We start from the raw sequence: 25411 nt of genomic DNA on the forward strand, positions 1-25411 counted from the left end.
TATTGTTAAAAATAATTAAGCAGCTAAATATGTTTGGGGGAAAAAACTGTTGGATTCTTCATAGAAGAACTTCCTGGATTCTTTAATACAGTTCAATACAGTACAAAATTTGCATTACAAATCTGCAAAAGGGAAAGTGAGGAGATGATAAAATCTTCTTATTTCCCAAACTGATATGACCATGGAACACTTACTAAGATCTAGAATCAGAAGGAACTGGTGGTATATAGAACACACTGACTTTGGGAAGTGCTGCTACATTTTTAAAGGAAATCCTCATACAAGCTAGCTATAAAATTTGTGAATGAGCCAAGATGATTTAAAAGGGGGGGGGTCTTGCCAATTGTAATTTAATAAGTCTTTTATTATAAAAACTGAGGAGCATCTCTAAATAGAGAATTTCTGAAAAAAGAGAAGATATGTAAGGGAGATATTTGGCACTTCTCCAGACACACCAGAGTTTCCCACCTCTTTTTGTCTGAGTTAAGGGTGCTTTGCTTATTCTCTTAATTAGATGGAACGGGTTGGGCGGCCTTTGGAGAGCAGAGTTACTGGGGATACTAGTCTGCTTCCTTGGTCAGAATACAATTTTATTTTCATCCTCTGTGAACGGTGAATGTAGGAAAACTATACATAAGTTTTAAGACATAACTGTTGCAAGTAGTCTGAAGGTTACTGTGTACTTATGGAGGAGAGAGCGGGAGAAGAGCCTTATACTTTGGGAATTTGAATTGATTCTAGCAGCCTGGATTCACAAAATAGTACATTGTGTTTTCTCCAACTTGAAGTGTTTCCTAGGTTTCTGACTTCCTTATAGAGAGCATTGGGTGGATGGGGAATATGTATCATTTGAAGAAACTTAAATTCAATTTTCTGCTCAGTGACTTTCCAGAATGCTCATTTGGTAAGGCTTGGTATAGAACTGTCTCTTCATTCTTTTTTTTTTTTTTATTCCCAACTCTCCTAAAAGACAAAAAAAAAAAAAAAGGGGGGGGGGGGGGAAGAACAGTCTAAGAATCCAGTAGATGCCTGTGTATGAACATTGCCAGTGGGGAATTGTTCTTTGCCTGTCATTCCTTCCCCATGAGAAGTGGAGAATGGAGCTTGAACTCAATTTGACTCATTTTCCTGGAGCATTTTAGACATAACCTTCTTCCTAGGGATTCCCAGAGCTTTCCCACTTCTGTCCTACATGTGATCAAGAGGTCCTTAGATGAGTCAGTTGCAGAATTTCTCTCCCAAGGTCCCTCTCTTCCATGACATTTATTCCTAATGCTTGCAAACTTCTTTAATTGTTTCTCCCTCTGGGTACCATTATGCCTTTTAGTTATCTTGCCCAGTTCTGACATTTAATTATATTATATATAGATTATTCATGATTGTCACACACAAGACTAATACTCAAAATACATGGGTTATTGGAACCAGATAGAACTATTCTGACCCCTTCTCTTATAAGCTGTGCAGCATGATCTATGTGATTTAATAGGCAAAAGGCTCAGAATCTTTATTGATAACTTGAAAATAATTGTACTTACCTTATCATGTTATAGGGAGAATTAAGGAAAATATATATGTAAAGTAAACTCTTTTGTACCATGTCTGGCCCATTTTAAGTATTCCATAAATGAAGACTGTTGTCATCATTGGTTTTGGGTTACACAAGGTATATGGATCTTCCGAATTAAAATAAATAGCGTTCAATGTTTGTGATATTGATTATACTAGAATTGTCCCTTCTCCCACATACACCATCCCCTCTTTTCATTCACCAGCCCTGCTTTCTGCCTCAGGGTGCCCATGGCTGTGTTGATGTGAGTTGTGTTGATCCTACAGGATTTTCACTCCTGCTGTCCGGAATTTAGGCTCCTTTTTAATTTTTTTTTTTTTTTTTTTTTTTAATTTCCCTACGAGGGCAGAAAATGCAGAACTGATATTCAATAGATATTTGTTGATCATTTATTCAATAGATTGATTTAGAAAATGGTAAGAATGAGGAAAAAAGCACTTCCCGTGTCTTGAGAGAACACATCGTCTTTGGGTTCAGGGTGAAGAAGTGAACTTTCTTCATGGCCCGGAGTTCTTGATTGACAGACCAGTCAGGTGACGTTAGACGTTATATCCTTTATACATTAGAAGCATGGAACTGAAAAGGGCCTAGGTCTCCATCACATGAGAAACCCAAGCCATTCCTTCTCTGGTCAACATCCATGAACATAACCACTTTTGGGGGAGGTTCTGTAGCATGTAGATTTCTAGGCCAGATTTGGGCTACCCCAGAACTTCTGAATCAATAGTCCTGATAGTTTGGGAATCTTAATTCCCCCTGGTTCTCTGAGAAGCATCTCATCAGAGCATTCTTTTCCAACCCTTTCTTTGGTCATTTCCTCAGAATCCCAGAATGCAAAGCAGTCATGCCAGAATTAAATACCAATACTTATTTCCTAGGTACAACCTATGTCTCCAAACTCAGTGTCATCTGGGTCCCTCTCCTCAACCTCATTTCACCTGCCCTGCCTCCTTGAGGAAAAACTGATGCAGTGTCTGGATTCTGATTGCAGTAGCATGGCTAGCAGCCCTGCGGCTAGCTTCTCATTCCCTGGGCCCTGCTGGCCCCTGAATGGGGAGGACTGCCTGAGCACCCCTTGCCACTTTAGGTGGGTTACACAAAGTGCACGTTCTTCTGCAAGCCAGGTTCCAGTTTTACCAGCTCCCTGGCCTTTGAAGCATTTCATACTGTATTTTCATCACATTGGACATCTGTCTGCAACAGGCCAGGTCCATGCCTTAAAACACAGTGTCACTCCAGGCCCATCATGTGTTACAGAGGCAGCAGATTAAGGACTAGGATAATGGGTGATATGTTCAAGAGCCCATAAGGTGGGCATGATGAAAACCCAGTGCCTTCTTGAGGACTCAGCTATCTCCATTGCCTGGGAGACTGAAAAGGTGAACCCTCTCTTCACCTGGCTCTGCTAATTCACTCAGTCTCCCAAGTATTTCTGCCACATGCTCAAGTTTGAGGAACTTTGCTTTTAGCGGGTTTGATGTTAAGAAGTAGAGTTTGGGTTGGAAAAATCTTTCTGGAGGAAGGAAAGCTACTGAGGACCTCTTGGAACTTGGGTTTTTCCCCAGTGTTATGGGAAGTGGAGTGTGGTGCTTTGCTATAGCCAGAGGACTGGGAGAACGAGCAAGGTCACTGGAGGACGACAGGGGTGTTAGAGTTCGGAGGGCCAGGTTGTGCAGCAAAGGTACCAAAACCCAGGCCTTTCCCTTGGCACCTTGACCTTCCTGCATCATGTGGAGCTAGGAGTAGCAGAAAAATAGGGCTGGATATTTGGAGATCAGGAAACAAGGGCCAAGTCAGATAGCAGAGTCCAAAGGGGAGGGCTAGAAGCAGTTCCTGCCCACAGTGCAGATGGGCAAAGATGGGCTAGTCACGTTAGATCTGGAGAACTCAGTCTGCAGAGGTACATTTCCTGGGTCAGAAATGGTCATGTTTTACCCAGGATCCCCTGGCTGATAGCTCATACTCAGGTAATAGTTATTTTAGTTAGAAAGAGGAGAAGATAAAGGATCTTTCAAATTATCAGGTTTTCCTTTGATTCTGCCTCCAGGAGAATGTGTGGTCTTTTGTTAAATACCTTGTTTTGGGTGTGAAAGGGGAGACCTGCCAGGCAAAGCATAAAAGGAAACAAATTTTTGTGCATAAAAAAATGACTGAAAATTTTGATGCAGGTGAGAGCAGAGTAAGAAAGGCCTGTGGATGGGAATGAGGAATGATCCTGTTTTTTTTTTTTTTTTTTTTTCTATCAGAATAGAAAATCAATCCTAAGAAAAACAGGACTGGACTCCAGACATTAGCAGAAACCTGGGGCAGGTATCAGACTTCTCATTTCCTGTGAGGTAATGGGTGTGAATCCCTTGCAGGCAGCCCCTGACCTGGGATGGTTCAGCTGATGATTTTTCTGCATTGGTTGCTATGGTACAAAAGCGATACACCTCAGTAGAAACTGAAGTTCAAATTTTGAATTTTTATTTTTCCCCAGGCTAGTTGTGCATTAGGATACTCTGGTGATGCTGGGCAGTGGCTGGGAGCCAGAGCCCCCAGTCAGTCAGTCATGTGGTCACTAGGGGATACAGCTCACACTCCTCAGGTATAGTGCAGCTAAGCTGTAAGCTCAGCAGTCTGGGTGTGTTAAATGAATTTTCAACTGATGATGTTTTTGACTTACGATGGGTTTTTGTAACTCCATTGTTAAGTTGAGGAGCACCTGTGTGTAGCTTTCCAAGGACTGGTCTACTGAACTGTGGGTTACCTCTAGTTTTAACTTCCAAGCACCCAGAGGACTGGGGCCTCACTTCCTGGCTTCTGTCCTCAGCAGGAACACGGTATGAGACCTTGATAGAGAAACTATCTGGAGATACTCATTGATGGGAATAACATTACAGTAAGTAAGTCAAGAGATGGCATGTGGGAATATATGGTTAATTGCCAAGTGAGTACAAATTAAAATGACAGTGTAGATGATAAAATGGTAAATGCCAACTCAGAGCTGTCAAGTGAAAGGAAGATTTCCTTAGTGTCTGCCAGAATAGGAAGGGTATGTGCAAGGAGTAAAGGTGGCTAGTCCTAGAGATGACTAGCGACCCTTGGTAGTCATAGAAGAGGCACATAAATGGGAAAGCAAGGTCTAATCGATTCCTCTTTGGATGTCTTTGGTTAACAGGGACTAGTAAACATAAAAATCAATCAGTTGATAATTACTGTGTGTTCATCATGTGCCAGGTGATGGAGCAGGGACTTGAGGCTGAGAGATCAATTGAGACAGAATTATTTGTCCTCAAAGAGTTGTATAGAGCATGATCAATAGGGGAATGCATGAACTAGAACCCAGCCTGGTACTTTGCTTGGCAGAAGTCCCCCTGGAGACAGTAGAGGACCAAAATGAAAAGAGGGAGAGAGGAGCCCAGGACAGTTCCCCAGAACTGTCCCCAGAGAGGGTGCAATCTTAGGATCTTGGACAAGGAGTTCTCTAAGCAGATGAGGGAGGCAAGTGTGTGGCTGGCTTATGAAGTGTGAGATGGAAGGTGCAGGAGACCAGGCTGGAGAGGAGAAGCTGCATCAGATCAAATGGGCCTTCTAGGAGCTTCTAGAACAACAGGCATGGGCCATTGAGTATAAAGAGGGACTAGAGGTCATGACAGTTGTGTTTATGAAGGCCACTGTGTCACGAGGAACAACAGGGAGTGAGGCCACAGACAAAGAAGTGGCCCCTCAGTGTTCAGGCAACTGTCTCTGGGAGACCCCCTCCAAAAGAAGTACTCCCTCTAATGCTTTTTTTTTTTTTTTTTCCCCATGAATGATTGATTTGTGTATCTGAAATTCAAATTTAACTGATTGTCGTATATTTTACCTGGTAATCCTTCATTGGATACATTACGCAATTTCATTTTAGAGTTTAGAGATCCTGTGTCCCATATAAAGGGGCTGATGCTCCCAAGGTCGAGAGGTTTGTTTGTTGAGTTCACACTGCCAAACTGGAGGAGGGTGGTGACTTCCAGAACAACTTGGTGACCACTTAGCCACTTATTCTCCCTAATTTGGTAGGTATGTGTATCAGCCTTTCTAGAAGTATTTGCATTTTTAAAAGAATCCTGAGAGCAAAAAGTCCTAGCTTAACAATGAAAATTCAGCCCCTAGTCCAGTGGGAAGACCTTCTGGTCCTGCAACCTTCTTGGACTTGGGTAGCTAGGGGAGCCTGCATTGCCTTTCAGCCCAGCCAATAATCCTATGAAGCGTCTGGCCATGGAGAACAGTCCTTTCCATTAGAACAGTACCTTGTCCTTTTTCAGAACATAGTCACAGACTTCATTTTCTTAATTTTTATGTTTTTTTCTTTTAAATGTAAATGATATCTACATGCTTTACATGTTTCCAATTCAGTTTCTTCCACTAAATATACCAGAAAAGTTTCCACAAACACTCAAGTACATATCAGTTCTTTCTGAATACGCTAAAATTTTCATTCTTATTTCTTTTTTTCTTTTTTTTGATACCAGGGATTGAAACCAGGGGCACTTAAACATTGAGCCACATTCCCAGCCCGTTTTTATTTTTTATTTTGAGACAGGGTCTTGCTAAGTTGCTTAGGTCCTTACTAAGTTGCTGAGGCTGGCTTTGAAGTTGCAATCCTCCTGCCTTAGCCTACCGAGCTCATTTCTTATCTTTTCTTTCTATGCTCTCCTTCATTTTTTTAAAGAATACTGTACTTTGTCTTCAGTTCAGTTCTGTCTGTCACATGTTTCAGCATTTTTGGTACAAGGAAGGGTATCAGATTGTTAAAACCATGGAAAAGAAGAGGTGCAGCGCCCTCAGGCCTAACCAGGCTTAAGTGCTAGAACTTCAGAGCTTCCAAGTTCAGTGATTCTTCTCCTTTTCCCCTCCACTCCAGGTTCCTTCTCTTCCTTGGCCTAGAACAATGCTTGGAAGACTCTTGGCAACCATGTCTGCTATTTCAAACTATTTCTTTTGCATAGTGTTTGTTGCTTTTCAATATTATTCTGGAAAATTGTAGGTGAACATAGACATGTTATTGTTCATTTGGCAGATGAGAAGAAGAAAACCAGGATGAAGCATGTACCTAAGGGCCAGGGCAGGAAATGACAACTGTCTGCCCTCAGTTCTTCCAGCTCCTCCTGCGGTTTAGTTTTGCTGCAATCTGTTTTTAGCTGCATATGTAAGATAGACAGTGTGTACAGGACAGAACTGAAGTGAGGACAGGTATGGCATTCTGAAACAAAATGAAAAAGAGCAAAAGGAAAAAAGATAAGAATGAAAATTGACTTCCTGTTTGAGTCACTGCCATTGTTGGGTACTATCACTTACATCCCTATTGGTTTTTTTTGCAACTGCATGTGGCCATGATTTTCTCAGCATCCATTCCCATTTGTTCTTTAAGAATATTTCCACGTTAATTTTTTGAGTTGTTTATACTTTCCAGTCTCCATGAAGCATTGCCAGAGGGCAGGACAGGCTCTACTCCACAGGCTGAGGACTTTGATGTCTTGGAAGCCAGCAGCACTGGTGGTCACCACACAAGAACCAGGGATGCAGGTCTCTGTTCAGCCCATGCAGTCTTTGATATGCCCCCCTTCCATTGCTGACACTGACTGCACAAAGGAAGTAGAAAGTGTGATCTGAGCACAAAGCATGAGTGCTTCATTCTGGCCAAAAAAGCGTCAAGCAGGCTTCCTGGAAGAGGCTGGCCTTTGTCCCTCCATTGGAGCTAAATGATTTGCTGGCAAATTATCAGCATTGTGATTGCACCCATTGTGAAATTGTTTACTTTCTAAATTATTGATTAAAATGCATATATTTTATTTGATAATGAATGTGGGATTATCATATTCTAGTTCTACAGAATCTGAGAGAATGTGACTTTTGTACATGGTCTTCATTTAACTGCCTACCTTGCATCCAGTGTGTGGGGTGTGGGGAGCCCTGGCCCTACTACATTGGGCAATGCAAGTGTTTTGCCTCAGCCTGTGAGTTGATCCTGTTCATTTCTGCAAGCAGGAACTGAGATGGACAAATGCAATCCTAGGATCATGTGACAGCCCCTCAGTTCCTCCTACCTCAGGTCTTTGGAGGCATTGTGTTGTTTCTTGGAAAGTCTTGCAAGCTTCATGTCTTCTGACCCATCCATATGAACTCTAAGACACAGATATTTGCTAAGTGATGTTTTGATTGTCTGTCATTTTAGATTATCTACCCTAGAGTCATTGGTATATGCAGTGACATGTGCAAACACACTTCTTTCTCTTGGTACCCTGAAAGAAATTCAGTCCACCATTCTCTTGGATAAGTTGTGTGTGTCATTTTTCCATAATTCTCCAGTCTCCTTCCCATCGTTGCTTATTTTTTCTTGCTTTCTTGTGCCTGCTTTGCCCTTTTTCCTCTTTCTGTAATGAAGATGTTCCCAGTCTAAAGAATCCTTGCAGGTCCCATCTGCCAGGAATGTCCCGTGCCTGGCCTTCCTTTAGCTTCCTCAGTCATCCCTAATATTTAGTGAGCCACATTTAACACTCCTCGGCATTCAGTTTTGCGTTGCATGACCTACTCCATATTATCCACCACCTAACCCAATGCACAAGTCTCTTGCTCTTTATTCCTTTTGTACTGACATTTAGTGTTGTGCTATACTTACTTCAGATCCTGGTAAGGTTCGACATAGGTCAAAACCGTAGAAGGTTCTACTCAGTTTCATCTGGTTCTTCATCTCAGCTCTTGCCTTCATTTATTCATAACAGAATGAGAAGGTGTCTGGGAACCAAGAAGCAGCTCTTTATGGGGTACTGAGAATAATCTGAAATTCCTGGTGCAACTGTGCAGGGTCACCTGGCCAAACCTAAGCAGTCCCCGGGGTGTGAGGAAGACAAATGAATATCACAGTTATGCTCTCATCACTGCATCCCTCAGTACGGTGATTTACCCTGAGGCCTTGCTTATTGCTACTTACAAAGAGGGCTGTAGCCATGGTTCATTCTTCCTCTGGCCGAAGAGGTGTGGGGTGGGCTGGATGGGAACCGTCTTCCCAGCCCTTCATGAATGCAGATGAGCAAATCAACCCCATTAATTACCCATGCTCTAAATCTCATTGCTTGTTCCCTAGAAAACATGCACACCCAGGCAGACCCCTCCCCACAATGCGCACACTAAACCTTAATAACATAATGCCTGCAGCCGACAGTTGTTGTGGCATGCAGGAGCCACGCAGAGACAGATGTGACGAAGATGAACGGATCCCATTTTTAAGAGAATGAAATAAGCTCTTTAAAACTAATAATCATGCTCTTTCTCAGGCTGATACACACTCCACTGTCGGTTTGAAGGATGAGACCCTGATGTGACTTCTCAGCAATGAATGATTCCCTTAATATCTTAAAAAAACCCAGCCTTCTCGTTGCTACTTTCCAAGGAATTAAGTATTACAGAATAGACAGATGAGAGACCTGGAAAGGGCTGCTCCTGGAGAGGCTGAAATCTCATCTGGCAGCATCTTAAAAAGTTCAGGCAGGTGAATCAACCACAGAAAATGTGCTCCCTGCAGAGGGAACTGAGGGTGAGGAGGCAGCCGTCATTCAGCTGAAATAGACAGCCTCCTCCCTTCTCTCCACTTCAGTCACCCCCAGAGAATGGGCAGACTGATGGGAGGATATGGAAGGAAGGAGATGGATTCAGGATGCAGGGCAAGCCCTGCTCCTGGTGTGGTGGGGCTGCCCATCAGCCTACACTGGCTTTTTGAGCATCTCACAGACACCCAGGTGTTGTTACAGAAGATATGGAGAGCCGTGGGGCATGGCCCTGCTGTTAGGGATCTTTTATTGTCTTGGGAGTCCCGTCCTATACTGAGTAGAATGAGCTGCCAGCACTGGAGATAACATCAAGGTTGAGGCAAATGTGCAGTATTATGGGGTGTCCTGACTGCCTTAGGTTATAACAAGGAGTCGAGGCCCAAAGAGGATCATGAAGATAAGTGGTGATTTGAGATTAAAGGATGCGATAAGCGTTCCTTCGGTACGGCTTGAAAGGGTACCTGTGTGTAGTAAGCACATGATAAACACTGGTTGAGTGAAATGATGGATAAACGAAGGGCCAAATTGATGTTTGCTACATACCAGGAATGGCACAGAGGGGTGTGTTGAAACTTCAGGAAGAGCAGGTGGAGAACAAGCATAATGACACGCGGCTTTTGTTAGCTGCTGAGCAGGAAAACAGGAGATCTCTCTCTTTAGGTGCAAGTTGCCTTCTTGATCCATATCAATTTCTATTTTATTTTACTTGTTTACTTCGTGTTTATCTTTCCTGCAGTGGAGACCCGGGCTGGTCGTGCATTTCTCTCCGTAGGTGCCTGTGATTTAAGCACAGAGCACACGACTATGCCTACTACTTTCTATAAGACTTTCGACCTCTGTTTCCTCAATATTTCATGGGACATGGTTAATATGGCAGATATGTAAATTCCATTTTGACACACGTGGATCCCAAGTCAGAAACAAGAACTGACTTGTCCACCTTCTCACAACGAATGAAAAGCGAGTCAATTTAGGTCAAATTCCAGCGTGTCCCCTTGCACCACCACCAACTGGCTAAACCACAACAGTTTCATGGTGCTGCTTTTGCAAGGGTTCGTGCTGGTACAGTACCTCTTTTGCAATATGACAATGATAATCTAAGAATGGCCCACTTTTAATTTTTTCCCTGAACTGGGTCAAAAGAATTGATGTATGTCAGTTCTCCTCTGGATTGGGGTGGTTTTCCCTGTTCCCGGAATTCGTGCTTATTGTCATGACATTTTACATCTTAAAATATACTTCTTTGTCTTGAGCCAGGTTTCACCAGCTGGAAAAAAAAAAAAAAAAAAGAATTGTCTCTGGTTCTCCTGGATGGTATCCAGGCATCTGGAGTAATGAGAGGGAGATGGGAATGAACAAATAGCCCAGCTCTCACATCCCCAGTTCCCAAACCTGCCAAGGGTTTTGTAAAATTGAAAAAAGTATTTCAGAACATGAAAAGCATTGAGTGCAAGTGGTACTAAATCCTGGCAGTACATTCAGAATCACCTACGGAGTTTTTGAAAAATGCCAGTGCTGGGGCCCCACCATGCTTAGGGACTCGGCTTCAGTTGGTCTTAAATAGGACCTGAGCATTAAGTGCTTTTAAAAAACATCCAAGGAATTCTAATATGCAGCTAGGGTTTGGAACCTATGATCCATCTATTCTTAATATTAAAATAAGGAAGCCAGTACCTGGAGAGTTTAACTATTCTATATTAGCAATCATTTGCTGCATGAAAATTGCCCTAAAACTTCGTAGATTAAAATGATCAACATTTGTGACCTGTCAGATATTCTGTGGGTCACAAGCTGGTTGAGCCATTCTGGCTCACAGTCTCATGAGTTTGCAGTCAAGGAAGATGTTAGCCCTGGCTCTAGTCACATGGTGGCTTATGGGTCTGTTGGATTTTCTTCCAGGGCAGCTCATTCACACACTGGCAAATCAGAGTTGGCTTTTGGCAGGAAGCTTTGGTTCTTCACCATGTGGCTTTCTCCATGGGGCTCCTTGAGTCCTCACAACATGGCAGCTGGATTTTCTTAGAATGAGTGATCCAAGGAAGAGGCCACAATGCTTTGATGAACTAGTCTTGGAAATCTCACACCTCCCTTCTGCCAGGCCATCTAGTAGCAGGGAGTCACTGAAGGAGGGCCACTTGAGGGAAGAGGGATTTGACTCCAGCTTTTAAGAGGAGCAATACCTAAGAATTTGTAGACATATTTTAAAGCTATTTATGACCAAAGTCATGTAACTACATTTAGTGCTTGAGCTACAAGTCCCTTGACTGCTAGTTCAGTGCCCATCAACTAGTCTTCATCATTAATTGATTGATTCTAAATAAGGAAATCCCCATAAAATATGTAAGATCCCATCAATTACCTCCTTCCTATGAATAGACTGGTTCATCAGCATCCTGAGAAGGGTCTCTGGTTTGTTAGGCATGTGACCATCTCACTGTGATTCTCTTTGACTTAACCGCCTCTTTTCACCTATTAGAGTCCTCTGAAGGATCGGATTACCTTGCCAGCGGAAATATATGAGCTCCCCGTGTGATATACCATAACTGCAACAGCACATCATATAATTTTCCCCGAAGGCTTGTTGCAGCCTATGTCGAGTCATTTGTATTTATGACAGCTCGGGCGTGATTTAGTGCGACCTCACTTTGATAAAAGCCATTTAAAGCTCATAAATATGGGTGACACGCTGCCTCCCTGGCTGAGGTTTTTCAGGAGAGACTGAGATTTGAATTGCCATTCAATGTTCATTGTTCAGGAAAGAGGAAAGCAAAGAAAGGAGAAAGGTAGAAAGTGGGAAGGAAAGAGTCGGAGAGGGACAGAGACCGACAGGGAGAGATGAGGACAGTGCAGATTGCAACGGGCTGTGGGAATCAGGCTCCCTGCACTGGCAGCTTGTCATCTCTGGCCTTCCCCTGGGAGGCCTGGGCTGGGTGAAGGGCACCAGCTCAGAGGGAGCGCCTGGGAAGCACACAGGAGCGAAGAGGTCACCAGACTTTATGGGCCATTTACTTCCTCCTTTAAAAGCATTGTTAAATCACAACCAAATTACAGTAAATTGTCGATTTTTACTAGACAGGAAAGCCCTGGAGCTTCACTCCTCACAACATAGCTCTCTGGGGATAGCTGTACCGCAAGGTGGAGCAGGTGACTGTACCCTGGTTTCAGGCTCTGAAGGCAACAACTTGGAGTGCCCCCAACCAATGCCTCAGAGAGACCCTTAGGGTACCTAACCTTCCATCACTTTGAGCTAACTTTGATTTTTGTATTTTGTTTTAGTTTTATTTCTTTGGTTGGGAGGCCTGCACAGGCTACAGATCCATGAAGAGGAATTATCTTCACCCCACCCATTAACTAGTGGAGTGTGGAGTTAGACTCAAGGGTGGCAGAGACTGTAGGTGTGTGGAAGGAAGGCAAAACATACATCCTCCAATTCCAAGTGAGCTTTGGGCCAGCTGCCCTGCTTATGAGTGGCTTCATGTCCCACCTAAATAAAGGTTCCATTGTACGTGCAATCCCTGGTCTCTCAGGTGGATTCCCATTGACTGTTTAATCAAAACCACTTGAAGATACTGACATCATCATCGGCCTTGACCTGCAAGCTGGTGGATACCCTGAAGACCTACTAGGGCTGTCCCTTCATGCTCCACAGAGGAAGCTGGGGTTAGCCAGCTGCTCAGCCAGAGATACTTATGGCCAGATGTCTCAGCCTGTAGCTATCCCCAGCTGTGCCTGAGGATATCCTGGGAGTTGGACCTTCTTTAGCTAATTTACTTCTTTATTCAGACGTGGTATGTGCAGATAAGGAACTAAGCAAGAGGGTCAGGCAGTCCTATAGTGTGAAAGCTAGAAGGCCCGTATAGCAGCATCTTATGCAGACATCTGACTCTAGGAACTCGGGGGCTGCCTTCATTTCACAGACCTCTATTTTTTTACCTATGCAGTGTTTTACCAGACTTTGCCAACATTTGAAAACAAGGAGGATTCACATCTACACTTACAAACAGATACACGTTTCCCACCAATGGTAGATTTTTGACTTCCAGCAGCAATGGACTGGAGTGGTTGCAGCAGCTCCCCAACTGTGCCACTGCCCTGAAGGGACTCTCATTTTGCATATGGGGAGACTGAGTCTCAGAGGGATAAAGTGACTTATCCATGGAGGGAGTAAGGGAGGTCCACGGCTGAGCAGGGGCCAGAGTAGCATTCCCCTGATGCATGCTTTTCAAGGTCCTGCCTGAGAACCTTGCCCACCCAGGCCATGCACATTCCTTGGCATCCACACACCTGATGGCTGGGTGCCTGTCTCAGGGCTTTCTTTGTTCATCATGTATTTATTTCTTCAGCCAGATGGGATGCCCTTGGGAGCAGAGAGGTGGAGGCAGGAGTCACTGCTTATCCACTATAGTGCCTCACACAGTCTGCACAGATGGACAGATTGGTCTCTGTGCCTCTTCTCTGACCATTATCCAGGAATCCAGGACCTCCCTAATACAACCAGTCTTCACAAGCACCTCTATCCGAATGTCCCCACAGCAGATGAGAGGGGATGTTATTTTCCACAAATTAAGTCTCTGTTTAGGTCCTGTTGACCTCTCAAGTTCACAAAATCTTTTTGTCTTTGATCCAGGTTTTTATTTATCTTGTTTTTCCAAAGACTCAATTTTCACTCTTGTGCTTTTATTTATTTATGTGTTCCATGTGTGTCTGTGGGGTGGGGTGGGGTGTTCTAGCTTTGCCTTATCCTACACTTGTTTGGGATAAGGGAACTCATTTTCTGCCTCAAATAAATTGGTTGTTAATGAAAGCTTTTTGATGTAGTGCAAAAGGAGGGCACGTTTGATATCAGCAGCTGTGTGTTATTCGATTTATAGTTTGTCCAAGTGCTGTCAGAAATGTCAGCCTTGTCCCCTCTTGCTCCTCCCTCCCTCTACTATTTCTCCCATCCTCATTTTTCCTCCATCTCCCTCCCCACCCACAAACCCCAAAACTTTTGAGCAACTTCTACACTGCTCTGACTTAAAGAGAGAGAGAGATACTTTCTGCTTCTCACTTGCTCATGCCATGGTGTACCCTTCTAGAAGTTCCATGTAGGAAGGTGTGTGGAACTTGGGTTTGTGGGGGTTGATAAAATAGGTGGAGAGAAGTTTTGCAACCTGCTCAAAGGGGCAGAGTTAACAAGGCCAGAGCTGGTAATGGAAGCCAGGTTGGAGAGCTCTGAAGCACTACTCTTGTCAAGCAGTAAGGAAAGAAAAAACAGGGACTTTGTCCTGTGGGCTGTTTCTGTCCAGCAGGAGAGGCAAGTTAAAAAACACATATCTGTTGGACAACTCAGCAAGGCAGCATATGCTAAGTGTCTCTGTAATTGTTCTCAGTAATTGAAGTTTCTAGCTTTGCAGGAGAAGATTGCTGGAAGGTGTTGATGATCAGGATGGCTTTAAAAGACACACAGGAGTTTCCTGCTTCAGTCTAGGAAGAGAGCTAAGGTTGGTCCAGGGCTGGTAGACACAGCCTAGGAAAAATTTGCTTTCAGATATGATGTAATAGTCACACCCATACCTGGGGTCAGGAAAGAAATTGGCTTTGTGGAGAGAAGGGTCTTGATGGCAATCAGTGACAGGTAGGTTTTGATCATGCAAGGGAAAGCTTTTACTTTCTGAGTTGCCTAGAAGAGGTACACTTGGCTGTTCTCTCTTTCTACAAGGCAATGGCTAGAATGTTCACTTGTAGTGATTAGAGACAAATATTCCATTTTCTTTAAAACTTAGAACAGGAAAGCTTTGGAAGAATGTGGCTATTGGAGTGGGTGGGGCTTCTTCTTACTAAATTGGTGTCCACACCCACATGACCCTCTGGGCCATGGTTCTTCCCAAGGCCAGGCCATCTCCAGGAGTCTCAGGCAATCATCCAGCCTACTCATACTCTCCTCATTACCCTTGGCCCTTCTGAGCTGCCTGGTAGTCATGCAGAACTTTCCAGGAACTAGGAAGCTGCACATTTCATCTCATTAACCCATGTGGTGCTAGGGAGCTGAATTCCCATTTGAAGTCCCAGGTTACACTGCTTGATGCCCTTCAGCAGTCTCTGATCTCTGGGTGATTCATTTCTCTACTGGTTTCGCAGTGAGTTTGGAGGAGAAAGACTGCTTCTGGTGTCTCCAGGGCCTTAAGCCCCCAGAGTGAGGGCTCATTTCTGCACATCCTGCACTGCCCCAAGCATGGTGCTCTGTCCCACAGCTCTGGGGACCTTCTCCATGTACAACTGGCTCAGTGTTCTTTCCAAGTTTATTCTGGGCAAAACCAGCCCCCCAACCACTGCTGTCTCATGTCTAAATTCTCCAGTGAGCCCAGTTCTAATTAATTACTCTTTACAATCAAGAGGGAACCTAGCTTGGTAGGGGTGGGAGGAAATAGAGGAATTCAGAGGAGACCTTTAGGTTGCAACGTGTATTGTTGGCAGTAGTACTTCTTCCAAGGGGAAAGGAGAAGAGAACATGTTAAACTGTGCCTGCATTTCACTCTTCTTCCACTCCAGTTCCTCGCAGAGGACACCTGGTGGTGTCAGAACATGGGCCCAGAAACTCAGGATCCTCATTTCCTCATTTTTAATTTTTAAAATTTACAGGGGCCATTTTTTTTTTTTTTTTTTTTGTTACTGGGGATTGAACTCAAGGGCACATGACCCTTGAGCCAGATTCCCCAGCCCGATTTTGTATTTGTTTCAAGACAGGGTCTCGCTTTTGCTGAGTCTGGCTTTAAACTTGGGATCCTCTTGCCTCAGCCACATTCTTATCTGCTGCCTAGGACTTTACCCTAAATCCACCTCAGTCCCACCCAGAAGAGAGGCCAGAAGCTGATTTAGTGGGTAAGTCCACTGATTCTCAGCCTGGCTACACTTCACAACCACCTATGGGCATTTATTTATTTATTCATTTCTTTATTTTTTAATTAATTAATTTCAATTTTTTAAAAGCTCTAGATGCCCAGTTCTTCTTCATTATTTTATTTATTTATTGTTTTGTTACTGAGATTGAACCCAGGGGCACTCTACCACTGAGATAAATATATCCCCAGTTCTTTTTATTTTATTTTATCCTTTTTTAAATTTTGGAACAGGGTCTCATGGAATTGCTTAGGGCCTCACTAAGATGCTAAGGCTGGCTTTGAACTTGTGATCCTCCTGCCTCAGCCTCTGGAGTCACTGCAGTTACAGGCATGGGCCACCCTGCCAAGCCCAGTTCTATGTTTAATGATCATTCTCCCATAGCATCATTTTTCAGATACAGTTCATATACTATAAAATTTATTCTTCAAGAATGTTAATTTTATGATTTTTAAATATATTGCAAGTTCTGTAATGACACTAATTCTATAAAGATTGCAACCCTCAAAGGAAACCCATACCCCTTAGCAGTCTTGCCCTATTTCTTGTCTCCCCAGCCCTAGAATACCATTAAGCTACTTTCTGTCTCTAGAGATATGTCCGTTCTGGACATTTTCTACAAGTGGAATCATAAATATATGTCCAGCTCTGTTCTGAACCTGTGGATTGAAATATCTGACTCTTACACATTTTTGAAAAGTCTTAAGTGATTAGACATAACCAGGGTTTGAACAACCTGGGCTAGAAAAGAGGACGTATTCTGCGCAGGACATCCTCATTGCTTAAACAGTGAGTGTGCAGGAAGTCATTTGTTGAATGACCAAGGTCAGTTTTGTGAGACTTCAGAAGATTCTCACAAACCCTAGTATGATTAGGATGCCCATCCTGTCTGTAGAGTCTACTTTTCTACTTTCCAAGTCTCCTGTTTCAAAGAAGCCAGTCCCAGGAAGAGACCACCCAAGCCCTGCGCCTTCCTCATGCCTTACACAGTTCTGTATGGTGACTGGATGGCCATTTCTCATATTAGCATCTCTGTCCTCTGCTCTGTGCCTTCAGGAATGGGCTAAGGATTGCAGGATCAGCAAGAAAGAACACTCAGGGTCATCATATAAATGTCCAAACTTGACTCGCAATTGTGTAAGGAAGTGGAAATGGCTCGATGGAAACTCATCTCCAGTGCCTGGGACACAAAGCAGAGCCCTTCTGGGGGAGTGAATAGATACTCATGCCTTGCTTTGTTCAACAGTTCCTTTCCGGGTCCCTGCAGTGTGTCAGTGTTGAAATAGAGCTGTACATAACACAGGACAAGTCCCTGCAATTCAGGGTTTGCACTGAAGTGGGGTGGGACAATGCTCAGGAGAGTTAATGGACAGTAATGAGCTAACAGACACATAATAAAATGCTAGATAGAAATGATGCTACAAAGAGAGATAAACCAGGAGGAGAAGGTGGAGAGTGATGGAGGAGAGGAAGACATGCCAATCTGAAGAGTCTATCCTGGGGAGGCCTTTCTGATACATATCATGAACCACATAAAATCAGGAGCGGGCAAGCAGGCATCCCAGGAAAGAGCATTCCAGGGAGAGAGAATAGCAAGTGCAGAAGCCCTATTGTTCACCTCTGGCAACACTTTAAAGTTCTCTAGGGTTGGACCCTACCCTAGCTAAATTAAATGAAAACCTCTGTGGGGTGTGTGTGTGTGTAGGGGCAGGGGGTTCTTTAGTACAAGTAACTAAGGACATCAAAAAGGCCATAGTAACTGGAGCCCAGTAAGTCTGTGATCCATGGGCACGGAGAATCAGTGTGGAGATAGGCAGGGCCCAGCCAGGTCCTGGAGGCCTTGACACCCCTGGTAAGGATTGCAAACATCATTTTAAATGATGGAAAGTCACTAGGCAGTTTTGAAGGAATGGATTAGAAGAGCAGGTCAGCACACATGTGTCTGTGCCCTCTCAGGAGATGTCAGCGAAGATGGGAGTAGCATGCAGGGAAGCTGTCTTTGCTTTATAAGAGGACAGAGTTAATCCCTGTTTGGTTATATGTCTCTAGAGGAGACACGTAGACATACATCACGGACTAGAATCCACAATACTAGAAAGTCTCTGAACTCACCATATTCTAAATGTTCCCCTGGTCTTTTAGATGAAGAAGATAAATGCATTTCTAGGTGTAAGTACAGGGAGGGCCTCCAAGTATCTCGTTTCTTCCTGGAGAGGTGGTTTTAAAAATGCAAACACAATGAAACAGATGAGGAGAGTTGCAGATTACATTTCTGACAATGCGTAATCTCCGCTTGTTTGAGCGTTGTCATTAGGAAGCCTTCTGATTATTCTGGCAGCTCTGGTTTCTAACTCCCTGTGGACAGAAAGAGGCATGAAGAGAATTACATTTCTCCAAGGATGGGGCCAAAGGTCGTTCTGTGCATTGGACAGCTGGCTCTAGTCATATTGAAGTGCTGTGGCCTCAAGTGTTACTAACAGAATCGCTGATGGCCCTGTTGTCAGTTTCTGTACGCTCACTATCTATTACAAATTAAGCTGAAATTGTGGACTCTCAAAAATCAGGGAAGAAAATCTCCACCTGCTCTCCCCCATCTCTTATATTCATTGCAAGTCCCTGGTGCTATAGCAGCTTTGAAAGGCCACGGGTTGCGCCATGTCCTGGCTGAATGGATGCCTGTGCTGCAGTCACCAGGGTCTGGTGCTAGGAGGAAACAGCATGGGGCCTTTGTGCCTCTCTTGGCAACATATTGGTAAAACTCCTCTGAGCATTTTAGGTAGGGTCCCCCTACTTCACAGCCTCTGTTCTGCTCAGATCCCACAATTCAATAATAATGGTACTGAACTGGAATCAGAGATGGGAGCTTTAGGCCTGGGCCTACCACGAACGAGCGTTGTGGTCTTGAGCAGGTGATTAACCTTCTCGAACTTCAGTGCACTAATCTGTAAAATGAGAGGATTCAATTTGAAAGGGCTCTGATGTTCCTTTAGGTATTCTGAGTCAGAGGTGGCTCAATGTTTGGCAGGGCACTCAAGTGTGAGTGAGCAGGAACTGAGGTGGGTGCAATGGCTTGGTGCCTGCATGGGCTGCAGGACCGCCGACCCCAGTTAAGGCCTCTGATGTGGGGAGGAGCTGGAGGAGAAGAAGGTCACAAGGAAGAGGAAACATCCTCCAGGATCAGAGAGACAGAAGTTCAGTCCTTCATCATGTCCTGACTGCATGGCCTCTAGCAAACAGCTGCACTCACTGATCCTCAGATCCTTGACCTTCGAGACGTGATTGCTGCGCTACCCAGAAAGATTCTGCAAGACATAAGTGAGACAGGTAAAAAACAACCACACACGTGCACTTATTAAAGTTCGTCATTGCCAGAAGTGACCCGTTCAGTATTAGGTAATATTTATTATTTATACCTTTGGTATCCTTAATTATCTTTCAGCATCACACAGAAGTCAGAAAGATTAGCTGTTAGTGTCATGTACTATTGCAAATGTTTCTAACCCGCCCCCAAATCTTCCCATTTGACTCTCATTTCCAAAACTGTATCTTTACTGGTGTTAAGGACCCCACAATGTTATCTGAAGACTGGATCTGAGATGTTCCTTTATCCTTAATTTACTAGTGAAAACCCTCTCATAAACATGACATCTCAAGGAATTCACAACCTAGAAACCGATAGGTGTCTAGAAAATGCAGACAAGCCAAAAATGACTCTTCTTTATGGGGGTTATTAGAATCTGCTGTCAATTAAGGAAGCCAGACACACCCAACATTGTCCTGGAAAGCCTAACTGACCATGTCAAGATTAATTCAGTCAGGCTGGGGTGGTGGCTAAGTGGTAGAGTGTTCACCTAGCATATGTGAGGCACTGGGCTCCATCCTCAACACCACATTTAAAAAATAAATAAATAAAAGAAAGGTATTATGTCCATCTACAACTAAAAAAAAAATTTTAAAGAAGATTAATTCAGAGTATGATCATTCCAAAGTCTGTGTTTTTCATTCATCATCAGCAGACATTTGTTATAGTACGTGTGAGCAGTGTGATTGGTCCTAGAGACAGGTGCAAACCCGCAAAATTCTAGCACAAGCCCTCAAAGAGCTCCGAGTCCCAGGGCAGGTGGGAGATGTCCTGAAGTGTACATGGCAACAACTGACTGATGGGGCAGGGCTCATGTGCTCAAGTTATTAATGTCGTCATCATCCCAGAGTTAAACGCCTTACCCTGTGATCCCAAGAGCTGTCTGAAGGAAAATGCACGCCCACCATCAAATGAGTGGCATAGGTAGAACATGGTAGAACTATTCAGAGGTGGATCCTCTGGGAATGCTTCCGGAAATGTTGAGTCTTCATTTGGATCATCGAAATGTTCGTAATCTGGAGTGGCAGAGAAAAGTGTCGCGTCAAGCTTTACTCAGGCAGAATCATAGAGGGTGCGGTCTAGACTGGGATCTTGCTGTTTTAGGGAGTTGAGGCTCAGAAAGTTGCTGGAGCTGGAGTGTGGGATGGAATATATAAACTGTCAGAGGCCCCAGCACATCCTGACTCCAGCTCTTCTGGCCACCTTTGCTTCTTTAGCAGTGGTGGTCTTTCTTCTGTCAATGTTAGCCTGAATGGACTCTGGGCCCCCTGTGCTTCACTCAGTCACCTTCCCTCACATCTTCCTCCTGCGCGGCCTCTTCCTCCCTCCCTCCCTCCCTCCTTCCTTCTTTCCACATACACAAGTATCTGCCAGGCATATGCTGTGATTCTTCTGAGTCCCCATGTCCTCTTCCATGAGAGTAGAGAGTTTAAGAACCTTCTGTGTGTTGCACAGAGTCCTGCCTGTCCACAGCCCACCGCTCCTGCCACATGCTCCATTCCTTGTGCTTGGAATGTCAGCCTCTGAAGGGAAACCGGGCGTGTCTTCCTCAGAGTCCTCCCCCAAGCTTCTGAGCCTCATGCAGGCAAAGCTATGCTTGCTGTGCCTGGGCACACTCAGGGAGCCCACCCTCCTTCCAACTGCCAGCGATTGCCCACACCATGCCCCAGGTTCATGGCCTTCCATGCCCTCCCAGGTGCAGGCCATTCTGGGAAGCGGGCAGGAGCCTCGGCTTTGATCACACACACAATAACCTCAGCGCCCAGGCATCCATGCTAATCACTTTTGATTACGAATGGATTAAACAGGACAGCAGCTGCGCAGGGCTGCTTTGATTCAGGCTGGCTCAATAATGAGATGCACAGGCACAGGCCAGGGGGCCGCAGCCATCAAGCCTGCCCCACCCGCTTCCATCCTCCTGCAGGGGTCCCTTGGGGTGGTGGGCACTGCTCAGAGACAAAGGGGAAATGGAGGCAACACACATGGGCCCTGAACACAACTCTAGCCCTCCCAGTCTCCTTTGAGATGCCCCCGTAGCCAACGGCATGCTGCACGCTTGGCCCGTGGCTCAGCCTTGTTCTGCACCCCTGCTGTAGGAACGCAGCTCGCTCCCTCCACATCCCACGTGGGGCAGGGTGCGGAGCCAGGGGGACACAGCTCCCTGCAGAGAGGAATCCGTGGTCACTGTCATCATCAGGGACGGAAGAGATAATAGAGTCCCCAGTGAAAGCCTTCATTTCTCTAACAGGTGTGAAGCGCATTCATGGCCCCAATCCTGTTTTATTTTCCTCCAATCCTGTGAGCCAACCAGGATCTTGGGACATCCTTGCAGAAATAAGGAAGCTGGAGTGCAGACAGGCAAATGCTTCTCCCAGGTGACTTTTGGTACCCACTGCGATTCTTCAGGGACCAGCTCAACACTGTCCTTTTGCCGCCTAATCATCTACCAGCTTCTCTTTCCCCTCATTAGAGAATGTACTGAGTATATCTAGTTTCTCACGTTGGACCCATGAAAGCAGTGATGACCGGGTGTGTCTATTTTTGTTTACAGACTGAAGCACTCAGGGTTTGGTGGGGAATGAGCAGCTGTCTTGGCTAAATTGCAGGACTTAGGGAGGCAAGGGAGATAAGAGGGAGTCAGCACCAAAGCCAAGAGTTCTCTGGGCTCTTGGATCCACTAATACATTTGACCTTGGGGTATTTAATGTTTGGCCAAAAGAGTTTGAAAGAGCAATGGGGAATCCCCTGTTTCTAATAAAAACTTCCACAGAAGAGCCAATATTTCCAGCTACCTCCTGCCCACCTCATCCTAAGCCCAGGGTGGCAAGTTGTTATCCTTTCGCTGAGGTGGTCACTTAAAACCTAGCCATAGTAGAATCATGGCCAAAGCTCCCTTGACACATTGCCCATGACCTCATATCAAAAGAGTTCAGAGAATCATTGGCTTTGAGGGCAGGTAAAGGAACAAAGTTAAATACCAACCATTCTATCTGTTCCTGTGGTACAGCACACTCTACCTATTATCCCCAAAATGATCTAGGTCAGGTTGGTGATGTTAAGCAGAAAGGCTCATGAACACATCATGGATGTGCTGTAGCCAGCTCATACTGAGCAGCAAGAACCCCTTGGGTTCTCAACTCTTCCATCTGTGACTTCAGTTTAGTAACTTGAAGCCATGTAAGTATTTCCACTATGGAACTTGGAAATGCCTCATGTTACAGCCTTTCTTCACCCCACCCCTCGAAGAGCCAGTTGTTAAAGATTTTCCAGCACATGACTGGTTAGTAACAGCTACTCCTCCTATTGGTGCCATGTGGTCTGATCTGAAAGCCACATTTTGAGGGGGGCTTTTTATTGCAAGCTATGAAACTGGGAACCACGTTCAGGAAGGAAGAGTTGAAAGCACTTGGGAAAGCCTGCCTGGGGACGTACAGAGATTGTGCCTGTCCTCAAAGGTATCCGGGGCTGGCCCATGGCAGGAGGACTTAGCAGGCTATCATGTGTGCCCAGGGGCAGGACTGGAGAACAGAGGGAAAGGAGGACTCTGAAATCCTCTGAGCTTGGGGTCTGGATCTAACTTCAGACATGTGTCACAGAGTGGGTTGCTCAGTCTGTCTGCTTCCTCATCTGTAAAATGGGACTCACATTTCTTATTTCACCAGAAGATCATAAGGATGGGGGAGAGAGTTAGCTCTTGTTCTTCAGAACTAGGGGGATGAGTTTCAATGAGGCAGTTTTCAACTGAACACAGGTGAAACTTGCTGAAAAAGATTGCTGTACTACTGAACTGAAGCGCTCAAGCTAGGTCCCCATCTGTTACAGGAATTGGAGAAGGGGATTCCTGCAGGGGAGGGGGCTGGTATGGATAATCCTGTCCACGTGAAGACTTCCAAAGCCAAGAGAATGTCCCTGGGCAAGTCACTGACCGATTATTTGCCTCATTTCCTCCATCTGTCAAATATGCAGAACAGTTTTTTCCCTTTCTCTGGTAAAAGGGAATCCTTGCTTGGATGTTTTTAGTTCTAGGAAGTAAAAACCTCATATTTCACCATTCTTGTTACAATATACTTTATACCTTGAAATAGCATAGAGTTTCCTATGACTTGGTTATCACAAATGCTTGCCCTTTGGCACCCAGTAGGTTATGGAGGATAATACTTAATTTGAAAACAGTCCTGTTGACAAAGTCTTTTACATTTTGCATAGAAATACCTAGTGTGTCTTAGAACTTGGATGCTTAACAACCCACGGGGTTGAGAAAAGTCTCAGGTGAATGGGGAGAATGGACCGTTTGGATAATCTCATGCCTTCTGTAGATACAGCACAGGTGAGTAGGTAGACATGGCTAGGTAAGACTTTTCTACTGTGCTGTTCCTCTTCTCTCCCGGAGCCAGCTTAATAGAGCTCCCCAGGTAGTAATGGTCCTCTGCCTTCCAAATTATGGGCCTCTTACACCCTGTTATTTGCTCAGATCTGGAATTTCTCTTTACCAAAGGGCCTGGGGACTCCAGTTTTTCTTTCCTAGTTAGAAGTGAACACAGCAAACAGTTATCCTGGGAATAGTGATTATGGTATAATTGATTGATAGTGGATATTTTCCTAAAGCCAGGCTTAAGTAGGAAGAGATGTGAAAAGAAAAAGTAGATCCCCTACTTAATGAAAAAAAGTAGACCTCTTACTTACTCATTGAGAGATGAGCAAGGTGTGTCTAAAGACACACTTTGGCCTTGTCAACTCCTCAGTTGTGCCAAGATCCTTACCACTCTGTCATTTTTCCTATGATATTTTGCCCTCAGGTACCTGTGGGCTATTGGTAATCCCTACCTTTAGCAATAGATTGTTTGTATGAAGTCTGATAATGCCTCGGGTGAGTGACAGGGTCACCCATTGCCTTTCCTAGATTCAGAGGCTATCAGATCACAAAGAACTCTGCAGGAGTATTGGTCAGCCAGAGGTGTGACTTGCCCGAGTTCATACTACCAGTGAATTGCCAGCTATGGCTGCAGAAATGTACACTGCCAGTCCCTGTGGTGGGCTCTTCATTTGGGTTATAAATAAATAAAGGACTTGGGCCTATGATTACTAAAGGAGTCTCAAAATGAGTTAACTGCTAGTTTCAGTCCTGCTGATGTGCCTTTGTGTGTTACATTCATTGAGCTTTGTCTCAGTGGGCAAAGTGTAGACGGGCACCACACAACTGAGTCAGCTAGATTTGTCCAAAAGTGGGTGCACTGTGAGTCAGACGCATGAGAGTTCAGGGAGAACAGTTAAAGAATGTGTTAATTGGGAAGAAGTCTTGGGGATTTTAGTCCATATTTGACTGAGTTGTTTGAAGAGAAGGAAACCTTCATTTCTAGCTACCTCTGCGCAGAATTCTTGAGAGTGAAATCACAGAAAGTGTTGCATTTTTAGCAAACTATGGCTGGTTGAAGCAGGATGATGTGAGACACAAACACACACATACCCAGGCCAGGAAGAGTTTCTGGTGGACCAGCTGCTTCCAGAAGTCCCATGCAAAATGCAAGAGGAACACGTTTTTAACAAAGTACCAGTGTGTGTGTATATTCCAAGGAGCCAGGCCTTCTTCAAAGTTGTCATGCTGGAAATCTAGTCCTGTTTTCCAGGACTTTTTGTTTGCCACACCTCCTGGAAGCATTTTTAGAAGCTGTGGTGGACCCTGCCAGGGTGTCTTCAATGATGAAAAACCAATTTGGAAATAACCAGGTGTCTGAGTCCTCAAAGTTTTTCCAGTCCTGAAGATCAGGAGCCTGTCCCCAGCACTTAAAATATGTGTGACTCCGATTCAAGAGAAGGACTATCTATGGAAGGGATTGCAAACCAATTGTGCAAATAGTTTTCAAATAGCAATTCGAAGAGATTTTCATTTTAACCAATAGCAAAACATATAAGCAAGCAGATTCCAGTTGGTTGATTAGAAGAAGCAAGCAAATAACCTGTTCTGACTTTTTTAAAAATACTTAGTAATCTTTGTGATGAAAACCCTAAGCCAGGGTATTTGGTAGACAAAGAATG

The 25411-nt window shown here is 44.5% G+C and overlaps 1 protein-coding gene across 7 annotated transcripts in view; it reads left to right on the forward strand.

Annotated features, from left to right (window-relative positions):
- SETBP1 (SET binding protein 1) overlaps positions 1 to 25411 on the forward strand; it is a 354347-nt gene that overhangs the window by 143853 nt on the left and 185083 nt on the right. Inside the window, exon 2 of one of the 7 annotated variants that reach the window (XM_079109083.1) lies at positions 3817 to 3880. The exons of the other annotated variants lie outside the window; for them this stretch is intronic. The gene's annotated coding sequence lies outside the window, so the exon portion shown is untranslated. The remainder of the gene's footprint in view (positions 1 to 3816; positions 3881 to 25411) is intronic. 7 annotated transcript variants of the gene reach the window in all.

This window comes from Sciurus vulgaris (genome assembly GCF_902686455.1).
Source record: "Sciurus vulgaris genome assembly, chromosome: 13".
NCBI classification, from domain to species: domain Eukaryota; kingdom Metazoa; phylum Chordata; class Mammalia; order Rodentia; family Sciuridae; genus Sciurus; species Sciurus vulgaris.